Raw genomic sequence first — 25,477 nt, forward strand, 5'->3', positions numbered from 1 at the left:
GTTCTTAGAGGATGATTCTATTCTAATAATTGATACATTAATTTAATCAATCGTATCATTTAATCATCTAAATGATACCAATTAAGTATCATAGTTAAAATCATTCAATATAATTAAGATTGCATTGATAAAATATGTAAATTATAAAAAACTAAATGTACAATTATATTAATTTTCATTAACTATCACATTATTATTTTCGTTCATATTTAACGATAGATAATTTAATTATTACTATTTAGATAATTAAACGATAAGGATTAAAACATACATTCAGACCTACTGGATTTCTTCTTTTGTCAATAATTATTGTTTTGGTCAAATATTACAGCAAAGGCCTCGAAGAATAATATAAAACACATTGAAGGCCAAGCTGAAAGCAAATAAAAGGTACAAAGGACAAAATCCAGGTATTAAAACTTAAAGCTAGCTCAATCTATTGTCTTTAACGTCCTTTATAGTTTAGGCTGCCTTCACTACTATAGGACTCCTAACATAGTGTACAAGATCCGACCATATCAGCTGCCCAAATACATATTCCTTAACTGCACGAGCTTTGTTAACTGTCAGGGTAACTTTGAATGTCTTCTCTTCGCCAACCTTTTTGAACTTCAACATTTTCAGCTTCACGTAAACGGATATCCCGATTGGTTTCCGCACTTGAGCTCTGTAAGTGCCTGGTGATCCTACGTATTTAACAGTCCCAGACACTGAAATGGATCGGACAAGTTTAGGGATAGTGATTGAAGGGTAGTTGAAGTTGGAAAGATTGATTGATCCGCAGCACTTTTAGGGTTTCGGTGAGAACAGTGTTATCAGTGTTTCGTTGTACCCCAATGTGCATAGAAATTTTAGGTAATCCGTAGCGGCTAAGCCGTAAACAAGTCCCGGATCCATGGCATGGTTTGGTTATACATGTCCTGCTCCATAGCTGAATGGGTCCGGCTTTGATATATGATGCATTTAGAATCGGCTTATGCGAGTTATCCAACGTGGTTGCTGCAATATCGGGGGCAAATAGGTTAGGGATTATTATGCAATCATAATCTGAATGAAATTTCAATAAATCGAAACCGAATGTTTATTGTTTTAGGAACAGGTTTATTACCACTGGTTATAATAGCTGATTTGATTGCAGCGGGACTCCAGTTGGGATAAAGGGATTTAAGAAGTCCAACAATGCCTGAAACATGAGGATATGAGTCTATGACATCGAAGTGCCTGATACGGAGTTGAATTCTTAACTCCGCGTTTGTCAAAAGCTTCATTTGTTGGCCTTGCTGCTTCGGTATAGGTCGCTATTACACTAACACCCGGTGCAGTGATATCAGGCTGCATACAGAATATGAAGTACAGAGTATCAGGTACAATTTAGCAGAATAATTGGAAGGGAAAAGAAAAATAAATTGTCGTTCCTAGTAGCAAGTACCTTGAGGATCTCAGGAGTGATGGTATTGGGTCCCTTCGATGAAAATGCAGCCATGAACGGGGCTGGCTTTTTGCCAATTCGGGTCATTGCGGGTGTAATACAAGCCATGGGTTGCCTGTTCATTTGCAGTCCATGAATTCATAATACTATTGTTACATAAGCTAAAAGTAACATATTTATTGATTCTCACACTTACTTTGTTGAATAAATGTAAGCCAAAACAGCAAGACCATCAGTGTACTGGATATGTGAAGCTGGGAGGAGATGAGCGTCGACGATAATTTCATTCCCTGTGAGAATATTGTTAGCAAGAATCATGCCAACAGCGCCAGCCAGAGCTGCTTGCTGACCCTTGTCCACTCTTACATTCTTCCCTCGGAGACAAACCAAGATCTTTACTGTCGCCTTTTTAGGATCAATGGCACCAGCCTGACATAATGTTCTGCATAATGTATGCAAATAGCATGTATATGTACGGAACACATGGACAGGTAAGGATTCAACTATTACAGGCTGAAGGGTGTTAAAACAGTTGGTATAACTGAAACCAAGGTACCACTATTTAGAAGTGTTCTATCCTTGCTCGTTTTCAATCGAGGCATTCGTCAACTTAGCATCTGCTACACTGATAAGTGGGAAGAACTTCTTGCCAGGCAAAACTTTAGCTGGTAAACTTTGTCCCTCAGAAAGTAAATAAGTATTGATAAGTTTGAAGCATTTTATGAACCGACAATCTTAAGTTTTTACTTTCTCTCTATTTTTGTGTTTAATTCTGTATTCCATTGGATAATTATGTTGCTACTCATTTGAAGGGAGGATGAATGTTACCTTGAAGCGCATATTGTTGCGGAGGACAACAATACTAGAAAACTCTCTATCCATGGTGCTGGCTACAACCGTGATCTGCCATGGTGCAACGTTGGAGACAGTGCTATCAGCAGGTCCTAAATTCCCAGCCGAGCTGACCACAACAATTCCATGCTTGATAGCATGAAAAGAACCGATCACAACGCTATCATTGAAAAAGGCCGTGGGTTCTCCTCCCAGCGACACAGACAGCACATTGACACCATCATGAATGGCCACATCAAAACCACCCAATATATCTGCATCATAACACTGATTTCCCAAAACTGGTGTCCAGCACACCTTGTATGCTGCTACTCTGGCCCTAGGCGATCCAACTTTTGCGGTCCCTTTACCAAAGCTGAAAACACTTGCCTTGGCTATCATGTTACCCCCAGCAGTCGATAAGGTATGCATTCCATGACCTTCTTTATCACGTGGTGTATCGAATGATGAGTTGAGTTTGCCAACAATGGCAGCATAGCCTTTGTTGAAGTACCTTGCTCCGATTAGCTTCCTTCAAGCATAAATCCAGCAATTTAGGTGCTAACATGGTTTAGAAATACAAGGAGAAAACATACTTCCATTGACAAACAAACTTAAATACCTAAAATACCTCCAGGAAAAGGCGCAATAGCTCTTTTCCAGGATCGAAAAGACACCATAATAAGAGAGTAGCTTGATTAAAGTAACATTTAAACCCAAAAGATAAAAGGGGAAAAACAGATCTGAACAATGACAGCAAGCGAATATTAGAACTAGAGAAAGCTGTTTTTGAATGAACGAAATTTATGCACTTGCAAGTTGCAAGTGTAGCAGTGCACGCATGCATGTACATCTAAATTACCTTTAGGAGGTGACATTCAATAAGTTTGGATTCAGATTTCAACATATACAGTTTTTTACTGTTCCTAAACTGCAACCTCTTTGGAATCTATGCTACAGGGAAGTGTGAGTGCCGGATATAGACATTTGTGTGGCACAAATATGTTCAGTACTTTATACGTTTTTTTATGCATTTAGAGGAGTGTCGTATGCAAGAACTTGAAAAGAAAATGAAGAGTCATTGAATTCTAAATCCCTTAAGCAAGATTAAGAGTTCGAATCATGACATTTGTGAATGGATCAAATTAATTCTAGATCCCTTAAGAATATTAAGAGTTTGAATCCTAACATTTGTGAATGGAGCAAATTAATTCTAGATCCCTTAAGAATATTAAGAGTTTGAATCCTAACATTTATGAATGAAGCAAATTGAATTAAAACAGTCGTTCTTATTTTTGTAGTACCCGATCTAGAGATCAAACACCGATGGTTACTAAAAGTAAAGTCAATGGGTACGGGCTGTTTTAGCATCCAAATTGAGTTCAAATATTGTTTAGTTTGACTCTACTTACAAAATTTAAAGTTAAGTTTGATTTGTAAATTTAAAATTGTCAAATTCAACAACGAACTCAAACTCGAACCTAAATCCTAAATAACCCTTTCCTCCTAGTTAAAAATTTGAGTTAAATTTATTTAAATTAAGTATTGATCAAATTTTGATCGAATTAAATTCAAATAATTTACTATTTGTCTTATCTCATCAAATCCCTCATGGGCGTGGGTTGAAAGGTGGGGTAGGGGAGAAAGGGAAAAAAAAGAGAACAGACCTGTTGCAGTGAAATCCAACATCTTTGTAATTTTGACGAACTCCCTTCCACTTTGAAGGAATCGGTCCATACCCATCATCACTGAAGCTTTTTGATTCGGACCAAACACCTTCCCATGAAAAATAATTGTCCCATTCAGCATGCGTTCAAGGCTATGTAAGACTAAGTCAAAACCCTTACTAAAACACAAGCAAATATGTGCTACGGTTTCTTGTTTTGGAGCACTAATATTCAATCTTATCCACCTATTTTAAGGGTTCCAAGCAATTCTGTACTTCACAGTTTTCCTTAAGCACAGTAGACTACGTGGTTGGCAAAAATAAGTAAAATAATAATAATAATAAAGGGTTTGGATGTCATGCATGAACATGTCAAGAATGCATCTCTGGGCTATGGATTAGGAAAATCAAAATGTATACACTAGTGTTCTGTAGCGGCGTTTTATGATAAAACGCCACAAAAGTATTACATATAGCAGCGTTTTCATTTCAAACGCCACAAATTGAGACTTTAGCGGCGTTTTTTTGTGAAAACGCTGCAAAATAGTATAAATATAACGGCGTTTTTGTGAAAAACGGCGCCATAGGATGGTATATAGTAGCGTTTTTTCAACAAACGCCGTAATTAATAATAGTTTTTATGTCGTTTTTAGACAAACGCCACATAAAGGTTAAACAATAACGGCGTTTATAGTAAAACGCCGCAATATAGTAGATATTTAGCGGCATTTTAGCTAAAAACGCCGCAATATAGTGTAATATAGCGACGCTTATTGTATAAACGTCGCAAAAATATGTGATATAGTGGCGTTTTGTAAAAACGCCGCAAAATGTTAAATATATTATCCTCCATTTTCTCCCACCCAAACCCTAAAATCATTTCAACTCTTCTTCCCTCACAGTTTCTTCTCTGGTACAACAACAACCCTCACACGATTCCAAGCGACGTCGTCTTTTGTCTATCCCGGCGACCAAATCGGCCCTCTCACCGACGAACTATAACACAATTCCACGGTTTGATCCCTCTTATCTTAGCTCCTGATCTTTTTCAATTTTGTTTTGGTTGGTATTCTGAAAATGGGGAAAACCCAGAAAGCTAACATATTTGAGAAAAAAAGAGCAGGTATTGCCTTGAGTAAGAGAAATTATCGTCGGAATGTCTACGTGGCGTCTTTGCTCTGACGATGGATCAAATTATCGCTGGGAGGCTATCGGTCCGGTTTCGCCGTCGAAACTCGATGATGACTCGACAAGAACTCATATTGCTCCATACCCTTCCATGGCCGATCTCCTACTTGAAGGTAAAATTCTATGAATCTTTATGCCGCTATATTTCCTTTTTTGTACGGTCACTCAAATTTCATAGATCGTACGCATGTAGGATCTTCGAAGGGTATTGAGAATGATGATAGAGAAATGGAAAAATACCCTATGTTTAGAACCGAATTTGGTAACTCTGTGGCGTTGAAAGAATCTTCAATTGCAAAAGCAGTATCGATCCTCAATGAAGACGATGTTGCCTCTACTGTTACTCCAAGTAAACATTTATATCATCTATTTAAATATATTTTAATGTTTGATTCAATTCCCAAGCACCTCCAATCAAGTTTTATACTGTAGGTGGAGGGTCGTTATCTGTTTCAAGTGAAGCACTGAAGCGCGCAAGGAGTCTTCTTGGTGAACCGGAGGTAGGAGATTTATTTGGTGAAATGGATGAAGAGTTTCTCCATATAGAATTTACACGGAGGAAAAACTTAACGATGCGTCGTCAAACAAGGAAAACAGTTTTCCTACGTCCTTTTCCCACGAAAGAGCAATGAAGACTAAATTGTACTGAACAATATGGTGAAGACTGTTTATGCATAAGTACTTTAATGTTTCTAAATTATAATGTATTTTGTTTTTAAGTAGTTTTATGCATAAGTACTTTAATGTTTCTAAATTATAATGTATTTTGTTGTTAAGTAGTTTTATGCATAAGTACTTCAATGTTTCTAAATTATAATGTATTTTGTTGTTAAGTAGTTTTATGCATAAGTACTTCTGTTTTAATTAAAATGTATGGTTGTAACTTTAGGTTATGTATAGAAGAAATGAAATATTTAAAATATGTTAATCTAATATAAATAAAGGTATTTAGCGGCGTTTGTATCCAAAACCGCCGCTATATATTAAACATTTTGCGGCGTTTTTAGATATAAACGCCGCTAATGATTATTACAATAGCGGCGACTTTTTACAAACGCTGCAATAGGTGTATTATATAGTGGCGTTTTTATAAAAAAATGCCGCAAAATATTTATATTTTAGTGACGTTTGTATGAAAACGCCGCTACGTCCTTTCCTACTTTAGTGGCATTCGTATGAAAACGCCGCTATAGCCTCGTACTTTAGTGGCGTTTTCGTAGAAACGCCGCAAAGTATTAGTAATTTAGCAGCGTTTTTCTAACAAACGCCGCAAATGATGCGTACTTTAGTTGCGTTTTTAATTAAAAACGCCGTAATTGGTTACCCTTCAGTGGCATTTGTATATTTAAACGCCGCAAAGTCCGTTTTAATTCTCCTCTAGCCCTAGCCCTCTTTTCCATCACTATTATCCGTTCCCTCACGCCAATTACAGAAGCCATCTCCTTCACTGCGCCCAGCTTCCTTCGCCTCCAACGTCGTCGCAAGTAGTACACCATTCTTCGGTCGATAAGTAAAATCCCAAATCCAACCCAGCATTTCTTAACCCTTCTTCCCTTGTTTCCTTCGATTTCTCTCTGATTTCAGACTCGGAACAAAAATTACGCGACGAAAATGAGAAGCTTTTCGCGATACCCAGGTTAGGCTTTCTTTCTCTTAGTAGTTGATTCAACGTGAGATGCGCATTAGCATGTATTATGGACTAAACCGAGTTAACTTTTCTAATGGGGTTGCTATTGTCAGATTTACCTTGATTTTGCAGTTCTTGTTGAAGCAGAAGGAGAAATTTTAGACAACATCGATAGTCAGGTTTGTTCATATTCTCAAATCTCTTAGAATGGGTGGTTTACCAAGTATTTATTAGTATGCATATTAGGTCGAGTGGTGTGTTTTTGTTTGGCATTGTGCGTTAATGAAATCTTGTTCAGGTTTCAACTACAGTCAGTAATGTCCAGTCAGGGACGGTTGTCCTTCAAAAAGCAAAGAATCGACAGAAGAGTACACGAAAGAGGATGTGCATCGCCATTTTGATTCTCCTAATCATAGTTGCTGTTATAGTTGTTGGAGTCCTTAAACCTTGGAAGAGCAGCTAAGGTACTTACTTGCCTTCGTTCCTCTTTATCCTTTAAATCAAGTGAACACTGGGGGGAAAAGGAAACTGATGGTCTTCTTTATCGCCATAGAACATTATATTATGTTTCATGAGTATGTGACTATGATGTGTGTGATATGAAATCTTGAAATAAATAAATTTCGTATGTAGTATGAAATAAAATATGTTATAATAAATTCTATGTGTTCATAATGTGTACTACGCAAGCATGCATTATGTGAAGCTTTAATGTTATGTTAGTCGTAAGAATGAAAATAACATAATATGTGTTAATTTCAGTGGTGAAAATACATTTTATGACATGTTCTTTGAAAATAAGGTAAATTGTGCTGAAAATCCATGAATAAAAACTATGTGAATGATAAGGAGTTAATGCTCAACTATGTTACTAGGTAAGCCAAGATAAGAAACCATGTGAATGATAAAGAGCTAAGGCTCAACTATGTTACTTGGTACGCCAAGATAAAATTCGTATGTGACAAGTTTAAAAAGAATATGTCCTTGGATGTTAAGTTAGTTTGGATAAATTGGCATGACATAGAGTCTATTTGAGCTTATGATAGGGTTGGATTACGATTCATGGATTATGATCCTTACTTGGCGACAATAAGAGGGATATGTTGTTAGTCATTGGCAATAATTTGAAAAACGACTCAATGATATGATGCTGATGATACAGAAAACGCAACCTCAGAATCCACTATCGTAGACTCATTTATGTTATGAGCATTATGTTAATGTTACTGGACCGTGTTTCACTGAACTTATATTATGTTAATGAAAACTTTTATTTATTATATTGGATTTGATGTTGCTTGTTATGGATATAGATTTTGATGTTATTGTTGTTTTGTTTGTTGGATAATGGAACAGGTTGAAAAAACAGATTTGGGGCATTCAGCATAATTTTTAGAACTGTTAAATTATGTGTAATTTAGCGGCGTTTGTATTCTAAAACGCCGCTATATACCGATCTTTAGCGGCGTTTGTATTAAAGACGCCGCCAAATCAAACACATATTGCGGCGTTTAAGCTAAAAACGCCGCTAAACCTTAACACTTATTGCGGCGTTTGTGATAAAAACGCCACTAAAAATCAACACCTACTGCGGCGTTTCTGAGAAAAACGCTGCTATAAATCGAAACCTACTGTGGCGTTTGTCTTCCAAATGCCGCTAAATATCAACATCTATTGCAGCGTGTGTCTTCCAAACGCCGCTAAATATCAACATATATTGTGGCATTTGTCTATCAAACGCCGCTAAATATCAACACCTATTGCGGCGTTTTTTCTTGAAAAACGCCGCAAACTTTAGCGACGCTATTTTCAGCGGCGCTTTTAGCGGCGTTTGTAAAAACGCCGCATGTGTTTTTACCGACGCGTAAAATTGCCGCTATAGGTAAAAAAAACGCCGCAACAAGCCAATTTTGCTGTAGTGATATCATAATCAATCAGCCTTCAATTAAAAATTTTAAATTTATAGAAATTAAATATATAATTTTTATTACTTTTTTAAGGAGCGGTCACGACTCCAATTCTTCTAACGCTCAGCCCTTCAGATTAAATTATTATTTTACATCATTATCTTAATTCCAACGTTATTGGAAACAAAATCCTAAGGTGACGTTTAGTTTGTTGGAATGTTTATGAGGGAATTGAAATCTGTGAATGAATTGAAATCTATCAGGAATTAGAATCCAATTCTATATTCTGTTTGGTTGGTAGGAAATTGAATTGGAATCTAATTCCATATTCTATTTGGTTCGCAGACATGTCAGATGAATTTGATTTCAGTAATGTAAAATGACATGATTGTCCTTCTTATTTTTTTGTTTAATTTTAGTTTGTTTTATAAATTACATGTAGCAATATATTATAAAATTTTAAAAAAAATATTAAATTTTAATTTTATTGATTAATTATTCATTTCAATAAATTATAAAAATCATGTTAATAAACATCATAAGTTAAAATCATCCCAATTAGGGATGGCCATGGGCCGGGTTGTGTCGGGTTTTTGGTCCACCCGACCCGACCTGAGAACAAGAAAACCTCCATCCGAGACCTGAACCGACCAAAATAAAGTTTCACCTAACCCGACCCGAATATATGAATTAGAAACCCGACCCGAAATAATAAAAATTTTATTTTTATTCAATAAAAACAATGACTTAATTGAAAAAAAAATTATATATAGAGGGTATTATTGTAATTATTCCTAAATATATAAGGTAAAATTATATATTTTTGGGTCGGGTCAGGTATTTTTCACCCTAAACCCGAACCCGACCCGAATATCACACTTAAAAAAAACCGACCCGACCCGACCAAAATAAAGTTTCACCCGACCTGACCCGAATATATGAATTAGAAACCCGACCCGACTCGAAATAATAAAAAAGTGACTTAATTGAAAACAAATTATATATAGAGGGGTATTATTATAATTATTCCTAAATATATAAGGTAAAATTATATATATATTCGGGTCGTGTCGGGTCGGGTATTTTTCACCCTAAACCCGAACTCGACTCGACTCGAATATCACACTTAAAAAAACCGACCCGACCCGATCAAAATAAAGTTTCATCCGATCCGACCCGAATATATGAATTAGAAACCCGACCCGACCCGAAATAATAAAAAAAAAATTTTATTCAATATATAAATAAAGTTACCAAAAGTTTGATTATGGTAGTATGATCAAATTTCAATTCCCTCCAACAAGTGAATTGAATTCCATCATAGAATAGAATGGATACAATTCACTTTCCCTCATAGAATGGATGGAATTCACTTTCCCTCATAGAATGGATGGAATTCACTTTCCTTCATTTGATGAAAAGTTGAAATCATGAGAGATTTCAATTCCCTTTGAAAACTTGAACCAAACATGGGAAAGTTGTGGAATTGGATTCTAATTCCCGCTAATTCCAATAGATTCCTACGAACCAAACGCCACCTAATTTCAAGCATTCAATTTCAAAATTATTACTATGCCAGATCCAATCTGTATTTATTTATGAGTTTCGTCATATGGGGACGAAGTTAACTTATAAAACAAAGCTGGTTTGAAGAAATATGCAGATCCAATGAATCTGCGGCCTGATCCAAGGGAATCTGAAAGTGTCTCACCAGTGTCAAGGTTTCCGATGATGGTATCTTCACCATATCTGGCTTTGTTCCAGATTGAATTCGATGCAACGAAACCGCTCTGCTCCAAGCCAAGGAATTCCCATGATCGCGTTGTGTGTAGTTTTCTTCCCTTATTCAAGAACACTGAAATTACTTTAGGATGCCCTGTTATTGAATAAGAATTCAACACAAATTGACACAGTTAAAAGAAAGCAGTAGTTTCTGAAGAAAAATTGAAAGGGAAAGAGGATGAAGTTTTACTTGCAATCTCAGCTGCTACTTTATCGTCTAAATTCGCAGCGAAACCATTGATGTGCCTTGTATAAGAGTAAAACATAGACTCTCTAGCATGCTCATGACTGTTTAGAAACAATTTATTCAAGATGTTAAAATAAAATAAAAACGCCATATATGTTACTCTACAAGCTCAGCTGAAGAAAGAAGATCTCATTTACCTTCCGAGGAAGGATCCAAGAAAATCGTAATGAGATTCCGCCACTGCATCCAGATCAACCGACGACGATTCAATTCCGTGAGAATGTCCTCCCAAGTATACCACATATACACGAACATTTTTTTCATCTGCATCTCATTTTACATCAACGGAAGAAAGAAAAAAAAGGGAAATGTTTGAATCGAAACGCTTACCCTTTTGGCGGCAATTGCAGGCGTCTGTGAAAGGGAGAAAACAATGAAGGTAACCAAGCAAAGGGTAGCATTTGAAAGTCTCATTTGCCCTGGCTGCTGCTTGCTCTGATTCACCTCTCTGTTTCTTTATATAATAAAAAGAATGGAACAGGAATTTTGGAGTCAATGATATTGTTTTCGAAATATACTTTTGTTGAATAAGTATCGAAATTGAAAGAGAATATAATCACCGGATTACATGACAAAAAATAACAAAATTAATACTTATGAACTGACAAAAATGATAAATTAGGAAAATATTATATAAATGTATACAACTCTCATATTTGATACATATATTTGAGTATGTTCGTATCACAATAAAACTATTTTTCTTATATTATTTTTGGTATCAATAAAATTCTTAAATAAGAATTGTTCAAAAGAAAACTTTAAACTCAAAATATTTTTGTAAAAAACATATTAAAATCCACAACATTTCAAAATAAAAACAGAAAAACTTATCTTAGTCATTTTGAACATATTGTCAATTTAAAAAAGGCCTTCCTAAGATTTCTATAGAACTCTAGGTATTAAAAACGTCGTTTATAGCAAATGATTAAAACAATAATTTTAACTAAAACCCTAAATTTACACACACTCCTAGTTTAATTAGGCTTCATGGTAGTAAAGCCCCCTTTTAATACCCCATCAAAAATATTAGCACATTTAAAGTAAAAGTATCATTCAATCTTGCAAAATCTAAATCGTGTTATCCTATGGCAATGTATGCATGTTGAATGCATGGGATATTTGCATGCACGTTAAATGCGTGATATCTGTGTGATGTGACGTGTGCTGTGGTTAAGAGATTATTTTTGTAACACCCAAAAATTGGGTTAAATTGAAATGCTAGTAAGTTTACTAGTCTATTTGAGAACTCTTTAAAAATATGGGGCTTTGAGTTGTAATTAACCTATTAATTTTGGGGTTTGAATACCCAAAACTTGCATCACGGTTACCATTTGATATTTAAAAAAAATACACCTTAGTCGGTTCTCTCTCTATTTACTCTCTCTCAACAAAACATTTTTTGTTTTCATTTGATTCGTTGCTAACCGAGAGGAGGTGTTTGACACATTCGGTACCATTACGTTTGTTTCGTTGACCCCGTTCGTCCAGTATCCTTGGATTTCCATTCACCATCACTATTTACAATCGGTGAAGTTTTGAATATTCGGGTTTCGCTAAAAAAACCATCTTTGTCGATCTTTTTCGTAAACTGACCTCGGTAAGTGATTCCTCGTAGTTGAAATTATCTTTTCTACAAATTTTGGTATTTTTGGGCCACCGTAAAGTCCCTCACATGCTCACACGCGTTGCCGTGCGCACATGGGATTCGTCCGACTGTTTGGACCTGCTGAACCAGTCACCCCTTGGACTGAACCTGCTAGTCTGGTCACCAACCTACTGACCCGACCCGTTTGACCGATTCGTTGACTGTTGACTTTGATCGTTGAATTTGACTATAGACTTTTTTCAAAACCACCTATCTTGATGTTTTTCAATGTCCTCGGTCCGTTTTCGCAATCTGTTTGGCCAAATTCTGACCCAAAATCCTTGTTTTACATTGTTTATTGCTTAAAGTCATGATTTAATTAAGTAAATTGTGGGATTTTGGACTCACTTTCTGATATTGATTTCCGAAGGTGATCATGCTTCTCAGTATCATTCACTAGTTGACCCTGACTGTTCTCGCTCAGCTCAGTTCGATTCTTCCTATTTATCTCGAGATACGCGTAAGTATTATTTTGTGACTTCATAGTCTTTTACCGTTTAGAATTATGGATTTTATGTTCATAGACTAGTATTGTTTTAGGTTCCCATTTCGCAGGACCTAATACTACTAACGCGGGAAATGTATGGCCTGGCTGATATGCATTTTTCTCTTATAGGTGTGTCCCCTTTACTTGTTCGATATATTTAACATGTTATGTTATATGTTGTTATATGTAAATATGTTTGTGAACTGATTATATATATTTAAATATACTCGACATATCTGACTTCTGAATATTGTGACATCACCATTAATTTGCATGTTGATGCATTTATGATATCTACATGTTATCCTCTATGGAGGGAATAATCCCTATCCTGATTATGTATGGGATTTATTCTTCGTCCTAATTCTACAATGGGATTTATTCCCCGTCCTGATTCTGCATGAGCTTAGTCCCCGTTCTGACATCTATATGGGATAAACTTCCCGTTTTGACATATGCATGAGATAAATTCCTCGTTCTGACATCTGCACGAGATTATATCTTTGTCCTGACTCTGTTTGGGGTCCTCATATGAGGGCTAAATTCTCATTCTAATTTTGGTATTCAGTTTTTAATGTCTCTTTGTAAGGTAATGTGCATATTCTTTTGATTTGGAATGAAAGGTAAGGTTGTGAATTTCTGTTGGGACATTCTGCTGGTAAAATATCTAAATTTTAATATTGGTTGATTATTATTTTGTTTATTATTTTATACATGAAATTTTTCTGCATTGCGGTATTACCAGATTAAATTTTAGAGGACACATTGAGCCTTGTAGCTTACTTTGTTTATGTCTTTCTTTTTCAGATTATTCTGATATAAGACCGGTTTGACTATCAAAAGTATGGTCTCGATTATACACTGTATGCAGTTTAATATTTACTTTTTAGTCTTTTTAAAATGTGACATGAGTTTATTTCTAATTTTATATTCGGTAAATATTTTCAGAACGACTTATTAGAAATTTTCGTTCATGGATTATATATGTGATCAATATGGTCACCTTGATTAGGTTGTAACTCCTAGGCTGGGTCTAGAGGGTTACCATTTTTAATTTGTTACTAAGCATCTTTATAGCTGGCAGCTAGTGTTAGTGTTTTATAAATTGTAGTTCATTTAATGGAATGAATTACCTTTCTTCCTCAATTCTCTCTGTTTATCAAAGAAAAACGAGAAAAACTAATATGGTATTGGAGTCATGCGATTCTGGTATCTCTGGTTCTTGCTGAAGCGTGGGTGAGTCTTGCCGATGATGGGGTTTTCAGTAATAATATGTTTACCAACAAAAATATGAGTGTCACCTTGGACGAATTTAATTATCTTCTGTGGAAGCAATAAGTGTTGCTTACTATTCACAACCATTGACTAGAAAAGTTCCTCACTGGTGTGGTTCGTCCTCCGACAGCAATGGTTACTCTTCTTGATGGATCTATTGTACCTAGTGATGATTATAAGGTTTTCGTTGCACAAGATAGTGCCTTTTCCTTTTGGTTATTATCGACAGTTAGTGTTTCTTTTCTCCCTCACTTTGTTGAAGCATAAATGGTGTCGAAAATTTGGATAAAAATCGTTGCGTTCTTTGCTTGTAAGTCTCCTTCAACTATAAGGAATCTTTATTATTGTCTTAAACTTGTACGAAATGGTGAACAAAATATGCAGGCATATATATCGGAGGTTAAAGAGATATGTGATGCCTTGGCAGTGTGTTGGGCACCTATTCCTTAATATGAGCAGGTCGTTACTATTTTGAACGGATTACTGATTGAATACCAGATGTTTTTAGTTGTTATAACAACGAGTAGGGAGCCTTTTTCGCTTGAGGGAGTTACTTCAATGCTCATTGATGCTAAAATGCAACAAAAGAATTTGAACACCTTGATAGTGCTTCGATTTGTGCTAATATGGATAAGCTCTCTGTCAGTGTATCTTCTGGTTCTTCTTGCACTACTTGTTCGTCGCCTGTTGTTGCTAGGTACTCCTCGCCATTGGTTCAATCTTGGAAAAAAATAAGTTTCAGTGTCAACTTTGCGGAAAGCTTGGTCACCTTGTGGAACATTATCGGTACCAATTTAACCAAATCTTCCCCGATGTCGGGGCAGCTGCGTTTGCTCCTACCATGTGTGCTTTTACTTCACATTCTGTTGCAAATGTTTGTGGATACAGTCCTAATGCTCTAAATGTTGGGTGTTCATGTGTCAAAGGAGTTGAACAAGTCGGTTGCACTTTGAATGGGTCGCATGGTCGTGGCAGCAACGTTAATAGTGCTGGTGGACAGTAGTTTATAGATTATGGGGTAACACATCATGTTATGAATGATATGACTATTGTGGAAGATGGTTTAACTTTTCGTGGAGCGGGTAAGTTAATTGTTATAAATGGTAATGGTTTGTTCATTGATGGTGTTGATCGTTCTTTGTTATCTACTTCTTTGTGTGCGTTATGGTTAAATGATTTATTGTTTGTGCCTCAAATTACTAAAAAATTATTTCCACTGTCCAAGCTTGCTAGAGATAATGGGGTATTTTTGGAGTTTCATGCGGATTACTGTATGGTTTGTTATGAAGGATTGAGAGGGACGAGAGCATGAATGTTTATAAGAGTTTAATTCGACGTTACTTAGTTCACAAAATAGTTAGTTGATCCAATATTGCGTGTGTGCCTAATGAGGATTATGATTTGTGGCATAGACGGTTAGGTCATCCGGCTCATGATGTTGTTTTGAAAGTAAATCGTGCTTGTAATGTTGTCCTCAATCATGCCTCGAATAAAACCTTTTGTGTTGCGTGCCAAGTTGGTAAAAGTCATAGATTACATTGATGATTCTCATATGTCTTATAATGCTCTATTTCAGTTGATTTTTACGGATCTTTGGGGCCTCTTCACATTTCTTCGAATGGGTTTGGCTTCTATGTTTCGTTTATGGATGCTTACACACGTCATGTGTGGGTTTATTTGTTGTATGATAAATCTCAAGCATTGGGGGTGTTTAAGATGTTTCAATGATTGGTTCACCCTCAGTTTGATGCTTCCATTAAAGCTCTTTAAAGTGACTGGGGTGGTGAGTTTCAGAGTTTGTCTAGCGTTCTTCAAAATGATGAAATGATTCCATCGTATTGCTTGTCTGCATACTTCTCAGCAGAATCACATTGTTGAATGCAAACATCAACACTTAATTGATATGGAACTTACTTTGTTAGCTCAAGCATCTTTACTCTTGAAGTATTGGTCGTATGCGGTTGCTTCGACAACTTATTTTATCAGCCGATTACATACCAAGGTTTTGGCTGGTATATCTCCGTTTGAGAAGCTATTCAGTTAGTCACCTCAATATGATCATTTACGAGTGTTTGGTTACCGGTGTTTTCCATGCTTACGTCTGTTTATTTCAAAGAAATTTGAGTTTCATTCTAAACCATGTACGTTTCTTGGTTATAGTGGACAACACAAGGGTTATTTGTGTTTGACATCAGATGGAAAGGTTTTTATTTCTTGGCATGTGGTCTTTGATGAAATAGTTTTCCCATATGCAATATCTCAAGTTGATGCTTCAGCTGAGCGGATGGTGGCATCGAGTAGTGATCTTTTCGTTATTCCTGGATCTGCGTAAATTACTCAGCCTGGTGCCACTGTTTCTTGTGATAATAACAATTCTATGGAGGCTATTTATGATAGAAGTGGTAGCCTTATAAAGTGTTATGATCTGGCGAAATTACCTACCAATTTGGGGCTTCCTTCCCTAGGTAATGGTGGGACCCTACCCATGCGTTCTTTGCTTGAAACAGGTCCAACTCATGTCTTGGATAATGATTTGGTTTTGCTTGATGGTCCTTGTTCTTCAACTGATATCAGGATGCTCCCCTTGTGGATAATTCTTCTACTTTCATTAATGCTCCTCTTGGTCATAATGTGATGGATGTGCCTGCCTCTAGTTCAGAATCGATTGAATATGTTGACCTGGTTTCTACTTCAGTCATACTTGATTTGTCGTGTGATAACCCTCCTAAATGTGAGAGTGGGTCTTCATCTGTTTCCAATAAATATCCCATGGTTACGAGTAGCAAACTTAGGATTTTTAAGCCCAAGGTTTTTCACGTGGCACAGTGTTGTGTCTTAGGGTTGTTGTAAAAAAATGAGAGATTTCAGAAAGAAAGAAAGAAATAGAGATACAGAAAACATGTAATTTCATTCCTGATTTTCCTTGGATTTTAGGTACAACTTATATATTCACAAGTACCTACAGTTGTAATTCTGCCAGCAAATCTAACAAACTAACTACTCATTTGCTGATTCACAGGATATCTCCAAGTGGGCTCACGTGCTGGCTTATTTCCCTCAACTTCTTTCTATTCTAGGTCACTAATTGACTGGGCCCATTTGGCTAAGGATTAATAATATCAGCCTGCTCCTTCAGTCCACCCAACCCTATTCCTTTTGTTACCTCAACCCTAAATCCCTCAAGTAACATCTCAATCCCTAATTCCATTTCATTTTCCAATTTCAGCCGATTTGTCCCCATTTGCCTTCCTCGAGTAATCCATAATTCCTTCTGATCAAACCCTAATCTCCCTTCCATCATAATAATACCCCCTCTACCAGATGATCCTTATCCCCAAGGATCGAAATCAGGAAACTGATTCTTCAACACCGTGTAGTCTTCTCAAGTGGCATCGTCTGGTCCCATATTTGTCCATTGTATAAGGAACTGCATGACCCGCTGGTTTTGTCTGGTAATCTCTCGTGAATTCAAGATAATGGCTGGGTAAATCTTTAATTGCCCATCAGAAGACGTTTCTGGAGGATTCAGCGAGATAAGTCCTTGTTTCCCTATTTTCTTTTTCAACAAGCTAACATGAAACACTGGATGCAATTTTGACTCTGGTGGCAATTCCAGTCGATATGCAACCTGACCAATTTTTTCTGTATTTTGTAGGGACTGAAATATCGAGCAGCAAGCTTCAGGTTTCTCCTTAGAGCGAGTGATGTCTGTCTGTAAGGCTGTAATTTTAGGTAAACTTCCTCTCCCACCTGAAAATCCCTTTCTGTAAGATGTTTATCAATAATCTACTTCATTCTATTACTAGCTTGCATGAGTTGTTCACGTAGTAAAGCATTGAATTGCTCTCTGTCTTGCATCATAGTTTGAACTGCATCCACTCTCGAATCCCCTGACCAGTTTAACACAAGACCCTTATAACCATATAAGGCTTCAAATGGGGTCATTTTAATAGCAGAGTGATAATTAGTGTTATACCACCACTCTGCCTGGGCTATCCACTTAGACCAAGATGTAGGTTTTAAAAAACACATACTTCTGAGATATTGTTCTAAGCATTGGTTGAGTCTCTCAGTTTGCCCATCTGTCTCTGGATGATAGGCAGTACTGAAAAGTGTAGTTGTCCCCAATTGCTTAAGTAACTCCTGCTAGAATAGACTAGTGAAAGACTTGTCTCTATCAGAAATAGCTACCTTAGGAGGACCATGAAGCTTATAAACCTGATCCAAATATATCTTAGCCACTTGCACCACTGTGTAGGGATGTGACAGTGGCATAAAATTAGCATACTTAGTAAATTTATCAATCACCACCAAAATACAGTTGTGTTTTGTTGAAGGTGGCAACCCTTCAATAAAGTCCATTGTTATAACCTCCCAAGCATTGTGTGGAATTGGAATAGTTTGTAGTTTCCCTGGCTTGGAAATGTGCTCAATTTTAGTTCTCTGACATACCTCACATTGTTGTATATGTTCCTGAATCATAAGCTTCATCTTTGGCCAAAAAAAATAAGCTTTAATCCTCTGATAAGTAGCTTGAATGCCTGAATGACCCCCTTGTGGTGAATCATGGGAAGCCACAATAATTTTCTGCCTTAGATCTCCCTTGCTGCCCACATAAACTCTATCTTTAAAGTATAGCACTCCTTTCCTTCTCTTCCAATCCTCACTCTTGTCAGGTTGAATAACTAAAATAGGAAGTTTCTCTTGAGCTAATAGGTCTCCTTAATAACCCTGTTCAATATCTTGCATCCAAGTAGGAACAATAATAGTAACCCCCATTTACAGAAACTCACCAGAATCTATTTGTTGTCTAGAAAGTGCATCTGCCACCTTGTTTGTTTTTCCTTTTCTGAACTGAATTGTATAATCCAACCCTAATAACTTAGTAAGACCTTTCTTCTGAATAGTGGTAGTCAACTTTTGCTCTAATAAGTGTTTTAGAGGCTCATGATCTGTTTTAATGACAAATGAACCACTCTCCAAATAATGTCTCCAGTGTGATACTGCCATTAGGATAACCAAGTATTCCTTTTCATAGATAGAAAGGTCTGCATGTTTTGGTCCCAAAGCCTTACTTAAATAAGCTATAGGCCTTTCTCCTTGAGACAAAACAACCCCAATTTCTTTGGAACTAGAATTAGTTTCCAAAAAACAATTCTGGTCAAAATTGGGTAAAGCCAAAACTAGAGCTTCACACATAACCCTTTTTAATTTTTCAAATGCTAATTTAGCTTCTGTAGACAAATGAAATCCATCCTTCTTTAACATATTGGTCAAAGGTTTACTAAATTCTCCATACCCCTTGATAAACTTTCTATAATACCCTGTCAAACCCAAAAATCCTCTCAAAGCTTTCAGATTTTTAGGTAAAGGCCACTGTTGCATAGCTTTTATTTTTCCAGGACCAGTTGCTACCCCTTTAGCTGAAATTAAATGTCCCAAATACTCTACTTGTTGTTGGCCAAACAAGCATTTACTCTTCTTGGCATACAACTTGTTTTTCAACAGAATTTTCAGCACCACTCTTAAATGTTTTTTATGTTATGTCATACTAAGACTGTAAATCAAAATATCATCAAAAAACACAAGAACAAACCTCCTCAAATATGCTGCAAACAAGTCATTCATCAAAGCTTGAAAAGTAGTTGGGGCATTAGTAAGGCCAAAAGGCATAACTTTAAATTCATAATGCCCTTGATGAGTTCTAAAAGCAGTTTTATGAACATCCCCATCTTTAATTCTAATTTTCCAATAACCAGATCTCAAATCAATCTTGGAAAAGAATGTAGCTCCATGTAATTCATCTAATAAGTCTTCTACTATAGGAATAGGGAATTTATTCTTAACTGTATAAGAGTTAAGTTGCCTATAGTCCACACAAAACCTCCAAGTTCCATCATTTTTTCTAATAAGTAAACAATGAGAATCAAAAGGACTCTTACTTACTTGTATGATAGATGAGGATAACATATGAGCAATCTATTTTTCCACTTCAGTCTTGTGATGATGAGCAAATTTATAGGGTCTTAGATTGACTGGTTGTGTTCCCTGTTTAAGAACAATAGCATGATCATGTTTTCTGCTAGGAGGCATTCCCTCAGGTTCCTTAAACACTTCCTTAAACTCTTCTAATAAATCTTGTAAAGATAGAGGAATTATGCTTTCCTCCACTTCAGCATTTAACAAATAAATTTCTCCATTCACTTCAGTATCTTTTGCAACTAACTTCTGAAATTTTTCTCCTGAAATTGGTCTGAGTAATTGTAATTTCTGAGTCCCTTAATTAGAACAGTCTGTCCATCCTTTTCAAAACTAACTGTTTTGGCCTTAAAATCCATCATTATAGGGCTAAACTCTTCCATCCAGTCCACCCCCAGTACCATATCACTGCCCCCTAAGGACAAAACTCTGAAATCATGCTAAAATTCATAGCCTTGCATCTACCAAGTCACCTTATTGCTTCTGGCAGTACTGAACAATTTTTCTCCATTAGCTACTGTAATAACTAATGGTTGAGTTTGAACTAGTTCTACTCCTTCTTTGGCCCACTTAGGTGTCACAAAACTATGGATGCTGCCACTATCAATCAGCACATTAAGTGGTTTCCCTCTGATAAACCCTTGAATTCTTAAGGTAGTGTGCCCTACATTCCCTGTAATAGCATTGATAGAAATTTCCAAGGCTTCTTTGGCTACATCATTCCCTTCTCCAATTTCTTCTTCTGTCAATTCCTGATCAGCAGAGTCTTCTTCTTCTTCCATACTGTTCAACTGTCTAACCTTGCACTAATGTCAAAGAGCAAATTTTTCCCCACATTTAAAACATAAATTATTTGTCTTCTATATTTCCCCATTTGCCTTCCTCGAGTAATCCCCAATTCCTTCTTAACAAACCCTAATCTCCCTTCCATCATAACACACAGTTAACAACTGAGGTTAAACTAGTTACGATTCATCAAGCGTTAGCTACACTACACTGGTGGCAGGTTGTTCATGATAAATATAATGCTCTTGTTAGTAATGGTATGTGTAAGTTGGTTTTATTACCGATTGATCGGGTTCCTATTGGTTGTAAGTGGTTATTTTGAATTTAAAAGAATCCGGATGGCTCAGTTGTTTGATATAAAGCGCAGTTGGTGGCAAAGGGTTTTTCTCAAGTTTCGGGACATAATTTTTGAGATATATTCAGTCTGGTGGTGAAGTCATCTACTATTAATGTTGTTCTTTCTTTGGCAGTTCAACATGGTAGGAAGTTTTGAAAAATTGATATCAATAATGCTTTTTTTAATGGAGATTTGTTGGGGACGTTTTAAAGTACAACCTTCGGGCTTTGAGCAAAAGTCTTTGAATGAGGACAAGCTTGTGTGTAAGTTGGAGAAGGCGTTGTATAGTTTGGAGCAGGCTCTTCGTAATTGGTATTCTAAACTTCAAGATTTTCTGTTGAGTATTGGTTTTAAAGGGACTCAAGCTGATGATTCCCTATTTATTCAGCAAGGTGGTGGCCACTTATAATTATTTTGGTGTATGCTGATGACATTATTTTCATAAGAGGGTCTGACGAGTTGATTGAGGAGGCTGTAACCTCTCTTGGTAATGAGTTTTTATTGAAGGACCATGGAGAGTTAAACTTCTTCCTTGGACTAGAGGTTGAACGACATGATGGTGTTTTGTTCTTGAGTCAAGGGAAATATATTCGTGAGTTACTTGAAAAGGCCAATATGGTGGGTGCTCGCTCTGTTCCAACAACTATGGTTTTGACTCCTAAACTTTTACGTAATGTTGGAACTCCCCCTTGATGATCCTCAGTTGTATCGCAGTGTGGTGGGTGCTTTCCTTTATTTGAGTCACACTAGACCAGATGTCTCCTTTATTGTTGGATGTGTTGCTCAATATATGCATCTTCCTTGATAAAAACATCGGTTGGTGGTGAAGCGAATACTTCAATATTTGAGTGGTACATTGGACTACGGTTAGTCTTTAGAGCTTTTATGTTAGATCTTTGTTTGCGTGCAATTTTTTATTCTGATTAGCCCAGTAATTCGGATGATTGTAGGTTGATTTCTAGATATTACGTTTATCATGGTGGTAATCTTATTTCTTGGACTTCACGCAAACAAAAATCGATGTCTCGATCGACTACTGAAGCCGAGTATTGAGGGGTTGATGATGTCATTTCTGAGGTGACATGGTTATATGGTCTATTTGGAGATAAGCAAGTTGTTTGTCCGGATGTTCCAGTTATTTGGAGTGATAATACAAGTGCAGTTGCCATGAGTGTTAATCTAGTTCTACATGTTCGGTCTAAGCATGTTGAACTCAATGTTCACTTTGTTCGTGAAAAGATTGCTAGTAGAGCTTTGTGTGTTTGTTATGTCCCTGGTCCGCATCAACTTGCGGATGGCTTTACAAAGCCTCTCACTAAGCCTTAATTTTTTGAAATTTCGACACAAGCTTAATGTAACACCCCCAACCCGTACCCGACCTGGATTCGAGTTCGAGGTGTCACATTGACTTTTCAAAACATTTACTTGTATAAAATATTGAGTAATTTAAAAAACTTTTGTAACATTTAACTTATTCAAAACATTTACAGAACTATTTAGAGCTTATACAATATATTCTTTTGATTACATGCCAACTAGAACTTTATATACAAAAATATATATTATTCACCTCTCTTATGATCTGACATTCGATAAGGAGAACTGACCTGTCTTGTTCCTCTTTACTTCTCTTTTCGCTTTCCAAACCTACGTGTGAAACAATCACACGCTAAGTCGATGACTTAGTGAGGCATATAAAACATATAACATCATATGGTTCATGTAACACATTTCAAACCACTTACTTTTGATAACCATTTATAAACCCATAGTATACATATCACATTCAGTATGTTTGTTTAATCTCTTTATTAGCCCATGTACACTGGTGAGAACTTAAGGTATGTGAGTACATTGAGGTTGTGCACACATATGTTGTCACCACAGCTCATATAAATGTCCTGAAGGACCTATCCAGAGGTCATAAAGATCCTCGGTAACTGTCTATAGGTTCCGATGAACCTAGGTAAACTATCCATATGTTCCTTAGAACATAGGTATACTATCCATATGTCTCAAAAGACATAGGTAATTCTGTCCATATGTTCCGTAGAACATAGGTATACTGTCCATATGTCTCAAAAGACATAGGTAATTCTGTCCATATGTTCCGTAGAACATAGGTATACCCTCGACTCTTGGCATGCCAACTATACCCCTAGCTCTCATATCACATAACATGGGCATTATCATTTATAACATTTCATATCACTTGTTATTTCTCTTCTGTCACATACCACATGTATGTGTAACCATATATCTCATATCATATCACATGTATCACAAGTGCATGTATTCACGTAGATCGTTTCATATGACTTATATCATTTCTCATTTGTTCATGTAACTTGCATGTCATATCATGTAACATATAACACATATACCCATAACTTCATATCACATACTTATATCAATTCACACTTAGTCACATGGGTCATTTCTCATAACCTATATCACATCACATATGTTCATGGTTATATCCCATAGCATATAAAATAACATATAAACTTATATATTTATTCATGTGTATACTTTCATTTAGCCTATATATCAATTTCATATAACTTATCTCATAACTTATTTGATATTCATATATATTCTCATCTTATAACTTATATTACCTATGCATATAACCTTATGACTTATTATCAAGTACTCAACTAATGTTCCTATATGGTTCCATCTTTATCATATAACCTATGAGCTATTCTTATATTACCCTATATCAACCATACTTTGTTTATCTCATTATTCATATCATTCATTTATCATATATGTCACTTTTCACTTATCACATAGTTTACATCCTATGATCATAGAATCATATCAATAACACATATACTCATGCACACATATAAATCATAACAAACACATACCTCTATGAATTCATGCGTTTTACTATTGGAAATAGACTTATCATAAGTCTTATTTTCCATTTAACATCATATACTAAATAATGTGCACTCACCTTAGCTTTGCTTTGATTCGATTCTAATCCTTCAATTGATTCAGAACGGGATCACGTTCTATATCTACATAATCATACATAGATCTATATTAGTATTATAACTAATATACTCTAATGGTTCACTCTTTAGATTAAGATAAATGTCAATTTCTTCTTTCAATAAGGGTATGCATCGATGCACTACTGATGCATCGGTGCATAAAATAAATTCGATGTTGTATTATTATTGGGATGCATCGATGCATGCCTTATGCATCGATGCACTAATTGCATTCGATGTTTCTATTTTAAAAGAGTGCATCGATGCACTACCTGTGCATCGATACACCTTCAAACAAATTTCTGGGTTTTAACCTTGATGCATCGATACACAATGAATATGCATCGATGCACTCTGCCCAGAATCCTCTTTTTGAACCCGAAAATCATTCATTTTGGCTTAAATCCTTCATGTTTCATCCCCTTTTTCATTCTTAACTCTAGTACACATACTTAAACCAATCTATACTCATTTATTTCATCTTAAACCTCAAAATCCTATATTCCATATGTAATTCAATAATTACATCAATTTTGCAACATGTTTCAAATCCAATTATATTACTTTATATCTCTTACTTAGATTGATGACAAGTCAAATCCAACTTTCAATTCTTATTATAACCTCTATTTCAAGATTTCATTCAAGAACCACTAATCTTTAATCTTCTCTATCTCCTTTATCTTTTGATTTTAGGACAACCTAAGCTTTCCATAAGCTTAGTTATCATCTAATGATCAAAACCCAATCTTAAACTTAACAAATGATTAACTAAGTAGAAGACTCACCTTTGAGCTTGGAGATACGGGATGACAGGAAGAAGAAGAAGAAAAGAGAGTTTATAGAGAATTCTCTCAATCTTATCCCATATATATCATTATCTTATCCTTTCCAAGTCAAATGACCACTTTGCCCTTAAAATCCTTTAATAATTACTAACAACTTTTAGGATTTATTTTCAGATAAATCATTGAACTAATTCATTCTTCTACTTTAATCACCAATTTCTGAAACTTTATAATTGGGTCACTAACCCGGTATTGAGGATGTTACAAATCTCCCCTCCTTTAAAGAAAATTCGTCCTCGAATTTTCACTGAACAAATCAATAAGAACATATCTTCTATTGTTCTCATGTTACCTCATTTACTTACTTTTTTCGTCCTGTATTTCTTCAATTGTCTTTTTCCTTTATACATTTATTTTCTGTTACTTATCATAAACACAGTAACTCATAACCTTAATCCATTTCATTTCTTTATTCTATTTCTCCTTTATTTA

The 25,477-nt window shown here is 35.9% G+C and overlaps 1 pseudogene; it reads right to left on the bottom strand.

Moving 5' to 3' along the window:
- Window positions 1-289: 289 nt before the first annotated feature.
- Window positions 290-11,164, bottom strand: LOC120146383 (annotated as a pseudogene).
- Window positions 11,165-25,477: the final 14,313 nt, after the last annotated feature.

This window comes from Hibiscus syriacus, unplaced genomic scaffold (genome assembly GCF_006381635.1).
Source record: "Hibiscus syriacus cultivar Baekdansim isolate YM2019G1 unplaced genomic scaffold, ASM638163v2 tig00110925_pilon, whole genome shotgun sequence".
In the NCBI taxonomy this organism is placed as follows: domain Eukaryota; kingdom Viridiplantae; phylum Streptophyta; class Magnoliopsida; order Malvales; family Malvaceae; genus Hibiscus; species Hibiscus syriacus.